Here is a 17,638-nt window from a genome sequence, read left to right as displayed (position 1 = left end):
TATTGTACATATGTTCTCTGATTCTATCTCTTAGCCGCCTGTCAGTCTTGCCAACATAAAATGCTGGGCAGGAACTGCAGGTGGCAAGATATACTACATGCTGAGTGTTACAATTAGCTACTGGGTAAAACTTAAAACACTGTAATGTAAGGGGGTGTATGAACATTGCTTTACTGTCTATTAAATCACAATAATTACATTTCCTGCAAGGTTGAGTACTGCCTACCTTGGTATTTGATTTAGTAATATGCTTTATTCTAGAAGAACTACATAACATCTTGTGTAAATTAAGTTTGTTCTTGTATATGAAGCTAGGGGCTTCACCTACAAATTCACAAATACTGGGATCAACTCTCAGTATATCCCAGTACTTAGAATAAGCTCTTTTTATGTCGTATACATCTTGTGTGTAATGGATACAAATTTTCATCTTTTCATCATATAGAGTTTTACTATTAGATGCATCATACATTTCATATGAACTAGATGCAAAGTAAGGTGAAGCACTATCTTTCCTTAAACCATCTACTTCTAAGAATTTTGGACTAATTTCTCATGGTGTGTATGCCCTGTTAAGTAATTGTTGTTTGAGGTTATGTAACTCTGACTTATATCCTGTTTCTGTTGAATTTAGTCGAGAAACTCTCATTGCTTGTCCCTTAATGGCGTTCTTAAACACAAAGCTAGGGTGCATACTAGATCTATGCAATAATGAGTTTCTGTAACAGGCTTTTCTGAAAACACCAGTATTCAAGAGACCACTAGGCATCCTCTCTACATACACATCTAAGTAAGAGACCAGTTGTTCAGAAGCTGTCATGGTAAATTTAAGATAACTGGTGGTTAGATTAATTTCTTCTAGAAATTCGTACAATTCAAGTTCATCAGACTTCCAAATCAAAAAGAGATCATCTACAAAACGTACATAAAAACTGATGTTTTGTTTATAGCTGTCAAGTGTGAATAAGTGTACATTTTCCCAGTCAGCCATAACAAGGTTGGCGTAGCTATTGGCACATGAAGTGCCCATAGCTACGCCATCATTCTGAATATAGATCTGACTGTTGAAAGAAAAAATGTTATTAGTCAAAACAACTCTCATAAGCTCACATAGGGTGTCTACATGGTATTCAGTCATGGTCTGGTCTGCTATCAGACGTCACCGAATGCTATCTTTGCCTTCTTGATTGGGGATGGTTGTGAAAAGAGACTGAACATCTAATGAAACTAACCAGAATCTATCATCTACTGTTATGTCTTTCGTTGCATCATATAACATCACAAGGAATTGCTTAGTGTCTTTAAGTATATACGTATACTTATTCACAATAGGTCTTAATTTGGATTCCAAATATATAGATAAGGGTTCAGTTATCCAACCTCTCCCGGCAACTATAGGTCTCATGGGAGGTCTATCTGGATGCTTGTGTATTTTTGGGATGCCTTGTATGCAAGGGATGGTAGGTTCATTAACTTGACAGTATTTATATAGATCACTATTAATTCTACCTGTACAGTGATTATTTGACAGAAATATAGAAACTCTATTAATTATCTGATCAACATGTTTGATGCCTATCGGTCTATAAAAATTAGCATCACTGAGCATATCAGTCATACTAGAGATATATCTCTCTGTATCCATTATAACAATGGAGCCTCCTTTATCAGCAGGTCTTATCACAATACTATCATCATTTTTCAATGTTCTCAAAGCTGTTCTTAAATTAGAGTGTAAATTGTCATACCATCTCTTATCTCTGTTCCTTCTATCTATTTCATACAGTTCTTGTTCGACTAATTTCGAATATGCATCTATTAGCGGATGTAAGTTTGGTATATATGTGCTTGGTTTTCTAAGAGTGCATGCTCCATCTATAGACTGGTGATTACCGTAGTCTAAGCGTAATTGAATGTTCCTAGTATATAATTTAAGGTCTATTACTGAATCTGTAATATCACTTTTGACTGATGGTATAAAAGAAAGGCCTTTTTCTAATACAAGAGTTTCTTCCTTGGTTAATGATCTACTTGATATATTCCAAATCAATGATTCCCTGTCTTTTCCCACATTTTCTTTAAGGTTGGACCTATGCGTTCTTCTTCGGGTAACCTCCTTTTTTGCCTCCCCCTGCTCATTGATTGATCTCTTCCTCCTCTCCGAAAATCAGAGTTGGGGAAAGGGGCTACTGGATCATTACCAGTGACTCCAGTTTTTAATGGTGGAATTTTCTTTCTAACTACATCTTCACTGTTTATGGAGATGTCGTGATTAAGTTTACATGCTACTGACTGATCCATGAGTTTTAATATAGGGGTCCTAACATTTGTTTCTTCCTCTCTATGTATCTCAACTACTGTAGTAATTTCATTATTTGAACTCTCTGCTACTGCGCATGGTCCTGATATTTGTGCAGGAACATTACTTCCCCTTCTTTACTATCTACAGTATAATTTATATTCCTGTTAACAGAACTCCTCATGTTATTCTTACTTCTTGTCGTATCTACCCTTCCTTGTGTCATATTAGTTCTATTGTCCCTAGGCCAAGTGAAGACTTGTCCTTGTTTAAAATCCACTGTATCCCTCCGAATCTTACTTTGCTTTTGTTCCATTCATTTCTTTTCAAAAAAATATACATTATCTAACAATTTTTCAAACACTTTCTCCAAAATAAAGTTCGGATATGTCTCATAGATATGTTTCTGCTGTTCTCTTAACTTGTCTCTCAAGGTAGCTTCTTCTGGCAAAAAATATTCATTCATTAATTTCATATATTGTATGCTAGTGTCAATGTTAATCATTTGCCACTTGTACAAAAGGTCAGGGTACATCATGACTGTGGTGGGCATCTTCAGGACGCGTAACCCTCTTGGTATAATTTTACGCGCTATGCATACCTCAAAGTGTTGCCTTTGTAACTGCATACGTTTAAGCTTTATAAAGTCAATTTCCATTTGATTAAGCAAAGTAGAGAGTCCACTATAATTGGCCTCAGATGGTTCAGAGTCTATGTTGTCACAGGATACTACATATGCTAATAGTGGATTATCCTGGCCAGATACACAGTTATCAAATCTCTTGCTTTTAAGGTCTTGCTTCTCTGGATTGTAAGGTAATTCTATCGGTGTATCATTTGGCTCTGCCATGACTAAGCAGCAAATTAACAGAATAAGAATCAGGTAAAAAATAGCTGCTATATTTAGTGTCTCGAAAATAACAGTAAAGTTTGTTAGTTAAAAAATGACAAGACACCTTGGCAGAGCAACAGTCACTATTCCAATTTCAGTTCTTTACTTACAGTTAGTGGAAAGCGAATTGGAATAAATGCCTCAGATAATTGATGGTTACCATCAAAATTGATAGCCAAAAGCAAGTTTATGTTGGACAATAACTGTCTGTTAAGATAGCAGCTGTTAAAGTTTCACGCCTTCTGCAAACGGTTTGCTGTAAAATAGTCAGCGAAACACACCAGCTGTTTAAATCCCAGTAAATTTTTTGAGTTAACAGGTCGGTTTTCACCTCACCAAATAGAAACTTGTTCCACAGTTAAACAACACAATCTATTATGCGTTGAAATTCGGTCTTCACCTCATTACAAATGGAAACAGCTGTCCAAAATACACTTTTAAAAGGACCACAGCGATATAATCTTGTAAATACGAACACTTTATTGACAAAAAACTGGCAAGCGCTTTCACCTTGTAGGCTTCCTCAGGCCAGACACATCACAGAGCTTTTAACATATATATATATATATATATATATATATATATATATACTTTAGGTCTGTGTGACATCACTTCCCTTGTGCTCAATTATAGTGGACTCTCTACTTTGCTTAATCAAATGGAAATTGACTTTATAAAGCTTAAACGTATGCAGTTACAAAGGCAACACTTTGAGGTATGCATAGCGCGTAAAATTATACCAAGAGGGTTACGCGTCCTGAAGATGCCCACCACAGGCATGATGTACCCTGACCTTTTGTACAAGTGGCAAATGATTAACATTGACACTAGCATACAATATATGAAATTAATGAATGAATATTTTTTGCCAGAAGAAGCTACCTTGAGAGACAAGTTAAGAGAACAGCAGAAACATATCTATGAGACATATCCAAACTTTATTTTGGAGAAAGTTTTTGAAAAATTGTTAGATAATGTATATTTTTTTGAAAATAAATGAATGGAACAAAAGCAAAGTAAGATTCGGAGGGATACAGTGGATTTTAAACAAGGACAAGTCTTCACTTGGCCTAGGGACAATAGAACTAATATGACACAAGGAAGGGTAGATACGACAAGAAGTAAGAATAACATGAGGAGTTCTGTTAACAGGAATATAAATTATACTGTAGATAGTAAAGAAGGGGAAGTAATTGAAAGTGGTAGAAATGTTCCTGCACAAATATCAGGACCATGCGCAGTAGCAGAGAGTTCAAATAATGAAATTACTACAGTAGTTGAGATACATAGAGAGGAAGAAACAAATGTTAGGACCCCTATATTAAAACTCATGGATCAGTCAGTAGCATGTAAACTTAATCACGACATCTCCATAAACAGTGAAGATGTAGTTAGAAAGAAAATTCCACCATTAAAAACTGGAGTCACTGGTAATGATCCAGTAGCCCCTTTCCCCATCTCCGATTTTCGGAGAGGAGGAAGAGATCGATCAATGAGCAGGGGGAGGCAAAAAAGGAGGTTACCCAAAGAAGAACGCATAGGTCCAACCTTAAAGAAAATGTGGGAAAAGACAGGGAATCATTGATTTGGAATATATCAAGTAGATCATTAACCAAGGAAGAAACTCTTGTATTAGAAAAAGGCCTTTCTTTTATACCATCAGTCAAAAGTGATATTACAGATTCAGTAATAGACCTTAAATTATATACTAGGAACATTCAATTACGCTTAGACTACGGTAATCACCAGTCTATAGATGGAGCATGCACTCTTAGAAAACCAAGCACATATATACCAAACTTACATCCGCTAATAGATGCATATTCGAAATTAGTCGAACAAGAACTGTATGAAATAGATAGAAGGAACAGAGATAAGAGATGGTATGGCAATTTACACTCTAATTTAAGAACAGCTTTGAGAACATTGAAAAATGATGACAGTATTGTGATAAGACCTGCTGATAAAGGAGGCCCCATTGTTATAATGGATACAGAGAGATATATCTGTAGTATGACTGATATGCTCAGTGATGCACATTTTTATAGACCGATAGGCATCAAACATGTTGATCAGATAATTAATAGAGTTTCTATATTTCTGTCAAATAATCACTGTACAGGTAGAATTAATAGTGATCTATATAAATACTGTCAAGTTAATGAACCTACCATCCCTTGCATACAAGGCATCCCAAAAATACACAAGCATCCAGATAGACCTCCCATGAGACCTATAGTTGCCTTGCCGGGAGAGGTTGGATAACTGAACCCTTATCTATATATTTGGAATCCAAATTAAGACCTATTGTGAATAAGTATACGTATATACTTAAAGACACTAAGCAATTCCTTGTGATGTTATATGATGCAACGAAAGACATAACAGTAGATGATAGATTCTGGTTAGTTTCATTAGATGTTCAGTCTCTTTTCACAACCATCCCTAATCAAGAAGGCATAGATAGCATTCGGCGACGTCTGATAGCAGACCAGACCATGACTGAATACCATGTAGACACCCTATGTGAGCTTATGAGAGTTGTTTTGACTAATAACATTTTTTCTTTCAACAGTCAGATCTATATTCAGAATGATGGCGTAGCTATGGGCACTTCATGTGCCAATAGCTACGCCAACCTTGTTATGGCTGACTGAGAAAATGTACACTTATTCACACTTGACAGCTATAAACAAAACATCAGTTTTTATGTACGTTTTGTAGATGATCTCTTTTTGATTTGAAAGTCTGATGAACTTGAATTGTACGAATTTCTAGAAGAAATTAATCTAACCACCAGTTATCTTAAATTTACCATGACAGCTTCTGAACAACTGGTCTCTTACTTAGATGTGCATGTAGAGAGGATGCCTAGTGGTCTCTTGAATACTGGTGTTTTCAGAAAAGCCTGTTACAGAAACTCATTATTGCATAGATCTAGTATGCACCCTAGCTTTGTGTTTAAGAACGCCATTAAGGGAAAAGCAATGAGAGTTTCTCGACTAAATTCAACAGAAACAGGATATAAGTCAGAGTTACATAACCTTAAACAACAATTACTTAACAGGGCATACACACCATGAGAAATTAGTCCAAAATTCTTAGAAGTAGATGGTTTAAGGAAAGATAGTGCTTCACCTTACTTTGCATCTAGTTCATATGAAATGTATGATGCATCTAATAGTAAAACTCTATATGATGAAAAGATGAAAATTTGTATCCATTACACACAAGATGTATACGACATAAAAAGAGCTTATTCTAAGTACTGGGATATACTGAGAGTTGATCCCAGTATTTGTGAATTTGTAGGTGAAGCCCCTAGCTTCATATACAAGAACAAACTTAATTTACACAAGATGTTATGTAGTTCTTCTAGAATAAAGCATATTACTAAATCAAATACCAAGGTAGGCAGTACTCAACCTTGCAGGAAATGTAATTATTGTGATTTAATAGACAGTAAAGCAATGTTCATACGCCCCCTTACATTACAGTGTTTTAAGTTTTACCCAGTAGCTAATTGCAACACTCAGCATGTAGTATATCTTGCCACCTGCAGTTCCTGCCCAGCATTTTATGTGGGCAAGACTGACAGGTGGCTAAGAGATAGAATCAGAGAACATATGTACAATATCAGGATAAAGTATGACAAAAATGCACTATCTAGACATGTTATTGATACATCACCAGATCACAAATTTAAATTTCTAGTCATGCAAGTTAATCATCCCACCATTAGAAGGGGGGATATTTGCAACAGAACAGAACAGAATGAAATTAAGTGGATCATTAGACTAAGAGCTGATCATGAACCTGGCTTAAATTACAGGATTCCTATTAAACCAATACTGAAAGGCAAAGACCTTAGGAAGTAGTAAATGGTACTTGATGAGTTAAGTAACTTATACAGATTATATGGCTTTATATCTTTTATAATATAAAATGCACTAGAATGTGAGCAACCATTTACGTCTGTCTTTTAGCTTTTCATAATGCTTAAAAGTATATTTAAAAGTCTATACTTGAAATTGTAGATTTAATTAGAGGCTAGTTGATGTTAAAAAGCTAGCCTCTATAACAGTAGGGCTATTGTACATGGAAAATGTAATCTTGAAGTTGTGTCTTGTCATTAACAACAAAAGACACAACACCTCATATTTTGTACTTGCTCTAATCATATTGACGCTGAGGTTACAATGTTTATTTTATGTTGATCCAGCGAACCTACATTATTTACCATATAATATATGTTTAACAGAGATTAGCTGTTCATGTCTGCAATGTAGTCTTTAGATTTTTGTATGACGTTTTGAATTATATGTGTATGCTCCTACTTGAATTTGTGCATCTAACATAAAAGCAATTAATGCTGCTATATTAGTTTTAAAGAAAGCTGTATCACTTTATTTTTGAGATATAACCTAGAATCTAGGTATTGCTTTGATAAGCTATTTCCAGCGAACTATTTTTTTTTTTTTCATCAGAAGCACAATTAAGTGGCATCACTTGAATTTGGGTATCTAATATATGTTCAACTGAAGTGCCTTTACTTGAACTTGGGTATTTAATATATGTTCGACTGAAGTTTTTAACAATAGTCCTGATAATTTTCAAGCTTTATATTTCCTAAAATGCAAATTTGAGTGCAGGGTTTGTACTGACATGTTATGCCTAGAGAAGTATTTTTGTCATCTATTCATTAACATTGAATGGTTTTATAAGCTTGAGATTGTTTGCTTGGTACAGCTACTCCTACTTGGCATAAGTTTAATTGTAGGCTTTTATTCTGTTTTATAAGGTTTTATTTTTAAAAAAGTTTACTTGATGTCATCTTAAATAATCCAGCTTAGCATAGCAGAGAGTGTTCAAATTTAGAATAAAAGTATGACATTCATATTTATATTTTTATTTATCATTATTATACAATTGATTTTAAGTAGTATATGTTGAGCTGATCATAGTCGACCAACATACTCTACATTTTATACACATTTTTTATATAGTTAGTGTTGCTTTAAATATTTGAATGTGAGTTGAGCACAAGGGAAGTGATGTCACACAGACCTAAAGTATATATATATATATATATATATATATATGTTAAAAGCTCTGTGATGTGTTTGGCCTGAGGAAGCCTACAAGGTGAAAGCGCTTGCCAGTTTTTTGTCAATAAAGTGTTCGTATTTACAAGATTATATCGCTGTGGTCCTTTTAAAAGTGTATTTTGGACAGCTGTTTCCATTTGTAATGAGGTGAAGACCGAATTTCAACACATAATAGATTGTGTTGTTTAACTGTGGAACAAGTTTCTGTTTGGTGAGGTGAAAACCGACCTGTTAACTCAAAAAATTTACTGGGATTTAAACAGCCGGTGTGTTTCGCTGACTATTTTACAGCAAACCGTTTGCAGAAGGCGTGAAACTTTAACAGCTGCTATCTTAACAGACAGTTATTGTCCAACATAAACTTGCTTTTGGCTATCAATTTTGATGGTAACCATCAATTATCTGAGACGTTTATTCCAATTCGCTTTCCACTAACTGTAAGTAAAGAACTGAAATTGGAATAGTGACTGTTGCTCTGCCAAGGTGTCTTGTCATTTTTTAACTAACAAACTTTACTGTTATTTTCGAGACACTAAATATAGCAGCTATTTTTTACCTGACAACAAAGTATTAGTTTAAGGGTGTGCACACTGATGCAACCAACATATTGTATGTTTTTTGTTTTTATATTTTTCCCCTAACAGATTTGTTTGTTTCTCAATTGAATTGTACAGGTTATAGGTCACATTAAAGGTGGGTAATTTTTGAAATGATTTATTGTGGTCTCATTTTTTTATATCACAAAAATCTGGCATTTTAAAAGGTGTGTGCACTCTTTTTATATCCACTGTACATATACACACACACACACACACACACACACACACACACACACACACACACACACACACACACACACACACACATATACACTTCTATGTGTGTGTGTGTGTGTGTGTGTGTGTGTATGTGGCTTCTAGTTCTATGCTCAAGTACTTAATTAAAAGAGAAATGTCTTGTATCAGGAGATTTTGGAAGCTGAGTGTAGTTATTTATTTGGCATTTGTTTACTGGGAAAGTAAGACTGGGTCATAAGGTATCGATTTTCAGTGGAGGCCCAGGGAGAAAGACTCCAGATACACACAATTAACAGAATGAAAAAAACTAGACAGACATAATATTCAAGCACAAATATTAAAACAACACATTAGTTTGTCAGAATGAGAACTTAAACATAATAAAGTCACAACACAGTATTCAAGCACAAACTTTGAAAAACTACTCATTAGCTTGTCAGAATAAAAACTCGGACTTAATAAAGTCATAGTGTTCATGCATAAATTATATGGAAAGCCTGATAGTAGGCAGATGCAGCATTATTTATGTAATAGATGATTATCATAATGATTATTAATATTCTAGGAATCATGAAATATGGCAACAGATTACATTGCTAAAGGCATAGGATAGTATGTGTAGAGAAGGGCAGGGTGTGATAGAGGTGATAATAGGTATAGAAGTGGAAAAGATATGAGTGTAACCTCAGGGGAGTATGTGTAGAGAAAGGGAGTGTAGGGTAAGTTAGTAGTGGGGCTAGAGAGGGAGTAGAGGTAGAAAAAGGTATAAGAGTACCTCAGCCTGGGCTCATACAGGAGCAAATCCAAGCTTTGTTGCAGTATTCTTTTATACAGGTTAGGAGCAGTTTTGATAGTTAAAGGAAGGGAGTTCCATAGTTTTGCCACAGAACAGGAGTAAAGGCTTAGGCCTGGGATTTTGTTAGGTTTATAAGTTGTGAGGAGATGTTTGTCTTCAGATCTGAGATGATTATTTGGGATATAAAAGTTGATTAATCAGCTAAGAACAGGACAGGCTACTTTGTTGTGGATGATTTTGTATACCATATTAAGTTAAATGCATTGGAGGGGGAGGGGGAGTTCCAGCCATCTTAGGGAATGTAGGGCTTTACAGTGATGACTTAGAGGGGTGACATTTATGGCAAATTTGGCAATTTTGTTATAGCAGCTTTCTAGATTATTTCTTAGGAAAGTCTATAAGTTAACAAGAAAAAATGCCACAACGTATGTGCTGTTGCGGAAACTCGGTTTAATGATACTTCCACAATCAAAACAATAAAATAACAGTTAAAATCAAATGACTTAGCGCTTTCACCCTTTATTATTCCTATGGCCTCTTCAGAGTGAACCATGTTATTAAATTAAAGCTTATATAGACTCTAAAATCACGTGATGACAAAAATTAAAGACACATTTGACATTTAACCACTATAACGATTAATTACAGCTCATACAGATCATATAGATTATTCAGATAAATTGTGAAGCAATGTTAGGTTAATATTAATGTTTAATTGACATTTTTTAGGCATTGTCATGTTTTTAGGTATGGTGGTTAATTGAATGTGCTTATTTTTGTTAAAATTTTTTATTAGGTAGAAGCTTAATTTTTTGATTTTTAGATTCTGAGTTGTAATTTATGTTTTTTCTTGTTAGTTCTATAGTTTGTTTCACTCTGGTCAAGTGTTATTAAGTGTGTAATTTAGTTAGAATTGGGGTCCCATATAACAGTGAGGGCAAGTAGGTTTTGTCCAGTAAGTTTGGCAGCTGCAGTGAGGAAGTTTTTATTCCTCTATAGCATGCCTAGTTTTTGGTGAGTTTTTTTGATACTGTTTTGTATGTGTAGGTCAAACCTGAGATCATCATTAATTGTGACACCTAGTAGTTTGGCATGCTGAAGCAATTCAGTTTCAGAATTATTGGATGAAAAGATCTTGAACTTTGCTTTATTGGAGCTGTGGGATTTGTAGGTGAAGAGAAGGAGCTTTGTTTTTTATGTTCAGTAGGAGTTCATCAATGGGGAACCATGTTTCTATGGAAGAGAAAGCTTGCTGTGTTATGTGTTGTAGGTGAGTTAATATGTCTGATATGCAGATAATAGTGGAGTCATCTGCATATTGGATTAGAGCGCCTTCACAGGAGGATGTATGTAAGTTATTGATGAAGACATTAAATAGTAATGGGCCAGGGATGGATCCTTGAGGTGCACCTGTGGGGGTGATGTGATGTGGGTAGATAGAGCGCTGCCATTTTACTGCGCACTGCCTATCAGCTAGGCAGCTAGAAAAAACACTGAAGTGAGGATAGACCAATGGTAGAAAGTTCTTTAAGGAGTGTGGGGTGAGATACCATGTCAAATGCTTTTGACAAATCTAGAAATACTGCAGATACTAGTTTGTCAGTGTCACAGGCTTTGCTGACAGAGTCCATTAAAGATAATAAGGCTGTTGAAGTACTGTGTACAGGTCTAAAGTGATGATGAGTGCGGGAAAGTAGACTGTTGTGTGTAAGATGGCGGAGAAGTTTTAAACATTTTTCTAGAATCTTAGAGAGGGGGACAAGATTGCAATAGGATGAAAGTTTGTGACATCAGTGGGGTTGCCTCCCTTATGTAATGTGTGATCTTTTCCATAGTTTATGTTTTTTTTTCCTATTTGGTTTCTTAAGTATTTATGCTGCCTCTGCCATGCCTCCTGTAGTCTTCACAACTACACTACCAAAAGAAATTCAACTGAATCCTCAGTTAGGCAATACACTTCATAAAATTGCTAGACTAACTCAGTTTCAATCATGGGATTTCATTTCAGTGCGTAAGGGGGAGAAATTACCTTTGAGTTGAAAAATGGGTTAGTGATCAGTGTTTAAAAAGGGGTAGAAAAGGATATGGTCCAGTTACAGATGAAGCAAACTCCCTAGTCTCATTTGGAAAGTGAATGTCAGGGTATTGGAAAGGACACTTCATGTAATAGTCAAGCCTTGTGACTCTGGAGAAGAAATTTGGATTCCATCCTGACGGTGGAATGGTGGGCCAGCTCTTTGTCCTTGCACATGTCTTGGAAGGATACTGGTAACTTGCTAATGCTGTTTACATGCATTTTGTCGACTTGGAGAAGGTGTATGACTGTATAGCTTGACATATTCATACCCTGCAATGTGTTTTTGGGAAAGTGCTAAGTTTTATAGAGTCCCCAGGCAGTTACTACATGCCATTTAGTCCCTGTGTATGAAAAGTCAGAATTCTTTATGTATCTTAGTATTAAGTTAAATACATTCAAGGTGGGTACCGTATTTTGTCAAAAGATGTTTCTTGTCTCCCTCTTTTAACTGATTTTCATGGTTATGGTATGACAGCAGAGCCAAAGTATGCTGTTGTTGAGAACAGATTTTGTTTGTAGATGGTATTGCCTACTTATCCTTAAGGGATTGTAATCTCCATCACACACTGCAGTGATACAATTTATGTCTGAAGTATGTGGAATGCAATTTACTAGCTTCAAATCAAAGTTATGCTTCTGTAATAGAAAAGAGTAGATGAAGGGGAGAAGCTACCTCTGGGGAACGTGTTTAAGTATGTTGGGGCCTCATTATGAGTGAGGGTAGTCAGGATCAGGTGGCTGACCAGACAATTCATACAATGTACTGGACTTTGGTGATGAAGCAGGATCTGTGTCATAAATGATCACTCACAATTTACTGGTCAGTCTATGACCCCATTGCCACCTGTGGTCATAAACTTTTGGTAGTGACTAGAAGGGTGAGGTTCCTTGTAGTGCAGCTAGGCTGATACTCTATAATAGACAGTAGATCTCAGCAATCTGGAGGGACTTTACCAAAGCCACTGGTCTTCTTTTCCATGTTAAGTCATTTGAGATGTGCTGGTCACCTTGTGAGCATTCTCTCAGGGAAACACCTATGGGAGATATACCAGACACAATATACAACATACTGGGAAGATGCCATGGGAATGACTCAGGACATGTTAAAGGGATCATATATCTTAGCTTATTTGGAAATGTCCTAGGGATTCAAAGGATGAACTGGAGATCGTTGTTATGAGTACGGATATCTGATCTCTAATGCCACCATAACGCTCCCTAAAGCAAGCTGCTTAAAATCAGTGATAATGATGATTTGATTTTGTGTCTTCCTTCCTGTATATTTACTCCCTTTTAATTATATTGTCAGTTTTAACCTATCATCTGATATCCTGTTCTCCAGTAATTCTCTTACAACCTTATTTTTATTATACATTCATTGACATTTATATTTTAATTTCCTTGTTTTTTCTTCTTGCATGTAAATATTCATTTTGCCAGGCTAGATAATATAACATTTTGAAGGCTGCCTTTTCCTTTGTTATAGCATATTCCTGCTTGTCTCACATTTATTTTATAAGTCACTGCTAAATTTGCCGCCCTTTTTTAATGTGTTCTACAAAATGGGAAGAAAACAATCACTTGGCTATGAGTCAATGTCTTCCTGAACAGAGCACACAATTGGTAGCCTGTGGAGGCGTGTGTTTTGCTAGTTACACTTTTGGCACTCTTTTATGTATTTGTACTTTAGGGATCAGACAAACAGCTTGTGAGTAAGACTAGAAACAAACAAACAAACAAAAAAAACCCTCATATTTCTTGATCCTAATGAAAATGCTGCTTCAACATATGAGAAATTTACAAATGGCACAGTCCAAGCACCATTCAATGTCAGCTTTTTCAAACATTAATTTATGTAAATAATAAATTCCAGTGAAGCCAGGCTTGAAAGATGCAGTTTTTGTGCCCTTGCTTTTATCAGCCTATCATGCTCCTAATGTTCACACTGTCAAACCCGCACCTTCCAAAGCAAATGAATTGCAGTTGTTGTTTTATCCATCTGTGTTATGGTATCATGGCTTTAAGTCTGTGTCACAATACTCTTCATAAAGTCACAATATATCACAATAAAATTTATTGAACTTGACTCAGCAAAACTCCCAAGTGCTACCATAGTTCTTGCAGTGGCAAGGTGTGTGAGAGTTTCTCAAAATACAAATATCAGGCTGAATGTACCTGCAGAATGGTGTAATGATCATTAGGCCAAACCTTTTATTATTGCACACTTCAGTTGTATACGGTCAGAAACAACTTCTCTTTTCTCTGTTCAAAAGAAATGTATATGTTAATATTTGTTTCTAATAATTTATATTTAATTGGACAATGGTTTGTATACAAAAATCAGCATGCTGATTGGACAGCCCAGTCAGTCTACCCATTAGAAATCGAGCATATTCCAAAAGAATAAAGTCCATCTGCCATCTGAAAAAAGGGGGAAGATGAAATAGATGCCTCCAATTCATCTATTTCTTTGTGTAGCTCAACTTCCACTTGAAAAAAATAAATCGTTTATCAACATCATATAATTCAAGCCTAACTGCAAATTTAATTCCTGCCATTTCTGGAATAAGTCTGGATATAGATTGGCATATGAAGGCATAATATGAATAAAGTACCATTGAACAGCTGGACTTTTTATTGGCATATGCTGAGAGACAGAGCAAAATAGAAGAAAAATTAGGTTCATTCTCAAAAAGAAAGAAACATAAACATACTTAATTTTCCTTCTATTTCTGCACTTTCTCTTGTAAAATCTCGACAGCAAAAAAGCCGCAACAGAGTTTCTGTTTTCTTCATTGCTTCTCCTGTACTGCACTGATGTACTGTGCAAGCATGGGGATGCAAGTCCCATACACATGCTCAGTGCATCAGTCTTCTTCTTTCATCTTTTTCCCCATTAGAGTTCGTCACAGTGGGCCAACAGTCCGCAGAATGATTGGGAGTGGAGTTTTACGGTGTTGAGTTGCCAGCCTGGCACCCGACCTTCCACAGAAGGCACACATATGCATACACTCACACCTAGGACCAATTTAGAGTGCCCAATCCACCTTCACCATGTCTTTGAGATGTGGAAGGACAAGCACCCAGAGTAAACCCACACGACCACAGGGAGGTCATGCAGAATCCACACAGAAGGCTCCCCGACGAGAATGGAACTGAATAACCTCCTACTGTGAGGCAGCACAGGTAACATGTTCAGTGCATCAGTAAAGAAGGAAAAACATGGAAAACATGGAGGAACACATCAGTGCCCTTATCCAAAGAAATTATTTAAAAAAGTAAACAATTTCTTTCTTAAATAATGTCATGTATAATAACAATAATCCACTTGTGGGTGTAGGCATATCAGGATTTATCCATTGCTTTGCACTCATTATCAAACCAGACCAGCCGTGGGTAAATCCTGATATACCCACACCCAGCTGTGGACTATTGCTTAATGATATTATAGTATTTTTTACTTTATTTTAGGTTTTGTTTATTGTGCTTATTAGTGTGTTTCCTAATGTTTCAAATGGGGGGAATATTTATTGTTATTTCTTCACGTCTTTTAATCAGCTGTCTTTGCATCAAGAGATAAAGTCCTGAGTAGGTTTCAAGTGACTTCAGTTTGATTAGTCACTCAGACCAGACCTTTCAGCCTCTTAGTGCAAGAAATCTTGGCAAACCCAAAATGATGGGGGGCTCAAAATAGGGGCAGTTTTTAAATATTGTTCTTATAAACTTAGAAATTTGATAGAACAACAGGTTATGCATTGACATGCATTTTCTGAAGGGTATAAAGTCTGAAACTCAATTTTATGTCATTATTTACTCAGTTCATTTCTTAATGATTTGCAAGGAAATCATAAACTGTATGAGGAACAGACCAAAAATGTGCGGCAAAAATCTGAACATTCTGTTTAAATCTGGACAGTTGAGACATATGAGGCACCTGTTGAAGTTGGCATGGGGGAGAAGAACTATTAGGTTTAGCCAGATTGTCTCATCTTGGGGAAGGGGCTAGCTGTGTGCCTTTGTTGATTTTCTTCTCTTGGGGAAGGGGCTAGCTGTGTGTCCTTGTTGAAATACCAGTGGAGATTGGGGATCACACAAAGGTGTAGGCTACAGGGTAGGTGGGGAGGGCAAGGTGTCTGATTATGTTGCATTCACAAGTATGGATGTCAATCACAGGGTCCATTAGATGCTAACCTCCTGGATATAATTCTTCATGTGTTGCGAGGATTTACAGTAAATACCTTAGTTTTCAAAAGCAAGCACATGATGGCTACCACTCCTGGTTAGCTTGACTCCTCCCCCAAGGAATGAATGAATGAGCCATAGGAATCTTACTTGGGAAAAGGAATGGGTTCACAATGCAGCAAGGATGACAGGGCTTGATAGTTGGTGAAGGGAAATGGGAAAAAAATCTTCACTTTTTTTTTTTGCAAATAATGATAGCTGTTCTTTCACTTCCATCTTGACACCCTACAGGAAAGCTCTAGTATCAAGGCTAGCGGACAGCATTGGTAGGTTATCAGAAAGATGGCATATGCCCCCACTATAATATATTCCCTTAGACTTCATTCCTATGTCAGTGTTTCAAGTATAACTTCAGTCATTGGCTGGTGCTAAAACTCACAACCTTCAGGTTCACAGGCAGATGGCAGAGCTTTACTTGTTTACATTAATTGTGTGATGAATGTAGATTGTGCCTTTCTTTAGAACAACAGAAGGTTTAAAACAGACCCCAGTTCAAATTGTGACATTGCACTATAATAGTGACTCCTTTACTGTGCACTTTATTCTATCTTTTGGCAAAATAACATCTGTATCTCAAACTGGAACATTAATTGAACAACTGCTTACTACATTATGGGGGGTTCTACTCTCCACCTGCGGCATATGCTGCATGTTAAGCAAATGAACAAACATACTGCCAGGCAGTATATCAAAGAGTAAAGGAGAGGAGTGTTGGGTGTAGTTGCTTAAACCTGATGACCTCTGTGGACATCATCATTACTAGATAAGAAAATAATTAACGTCTTCACTATTAACTGCAACACTGAAGTGTAAGATGGTGCTTCCCTGCTTTTTCTGATTGCTGAATATGCACAGTAATCTATCTGTGTAACATCTTCTGTAGACAATTGTCACACTAACATGCTCAGTGCATCAGTAAGGAAGGAAAAACATGGAGGAACACATCAGTGCCCTTATCCAAAGACATTATTTAAGAAAAGTACACTAAGAGTTAAAAGTAGTGATTTTGGTAATGCAAATGTTTCTGATTTATGGTAAACAGACTTTATTTGCTTAATTCAAACATGGAAATACTTGTTTACACTTGAAGAGGGTATTTCAGTGTTAATGTACACATACAGTCATATGCATAAGGGTTATGTTTACGTATGGTGGTTCATGCAAGTCTGTATGTATGAATAACACATCCATTGCTCTAAAACAAAATTGTATTAAATGCAGCTTAAGTTAAAATAGATAGCATTTATGTGGAAACTGTGACACTGCTACTAACTTTTTTTTTAAGTTACAGCATTTAAATGACAACAATTGAATAGTTCTTAGGTTCATGAATGGTATTTTATTTTGAACAGTTTGATAAAGACTGCAGCGGGTAAACATTTCAAACTGACACTTACTGTAGTTACACTTGCTAGATTTGGAACTAC

The sequence above is a fragment of the Protopterus annectens genome, chromosome 2.part2, assembly GCF_019279795.1.
Source record: "Protopterus annectens isolate FY-2018-M chromosome 2.part2, PAN1.0, whole genome shotgun sequence".
NCBI lineage: Eukaryota > Metazoa > Chordata > Ceratodontiformes > Protopteridae > Protopterus > Protopterus annectens.
This window is presented reverse-complemented; position numbering follows the sequence as displayed.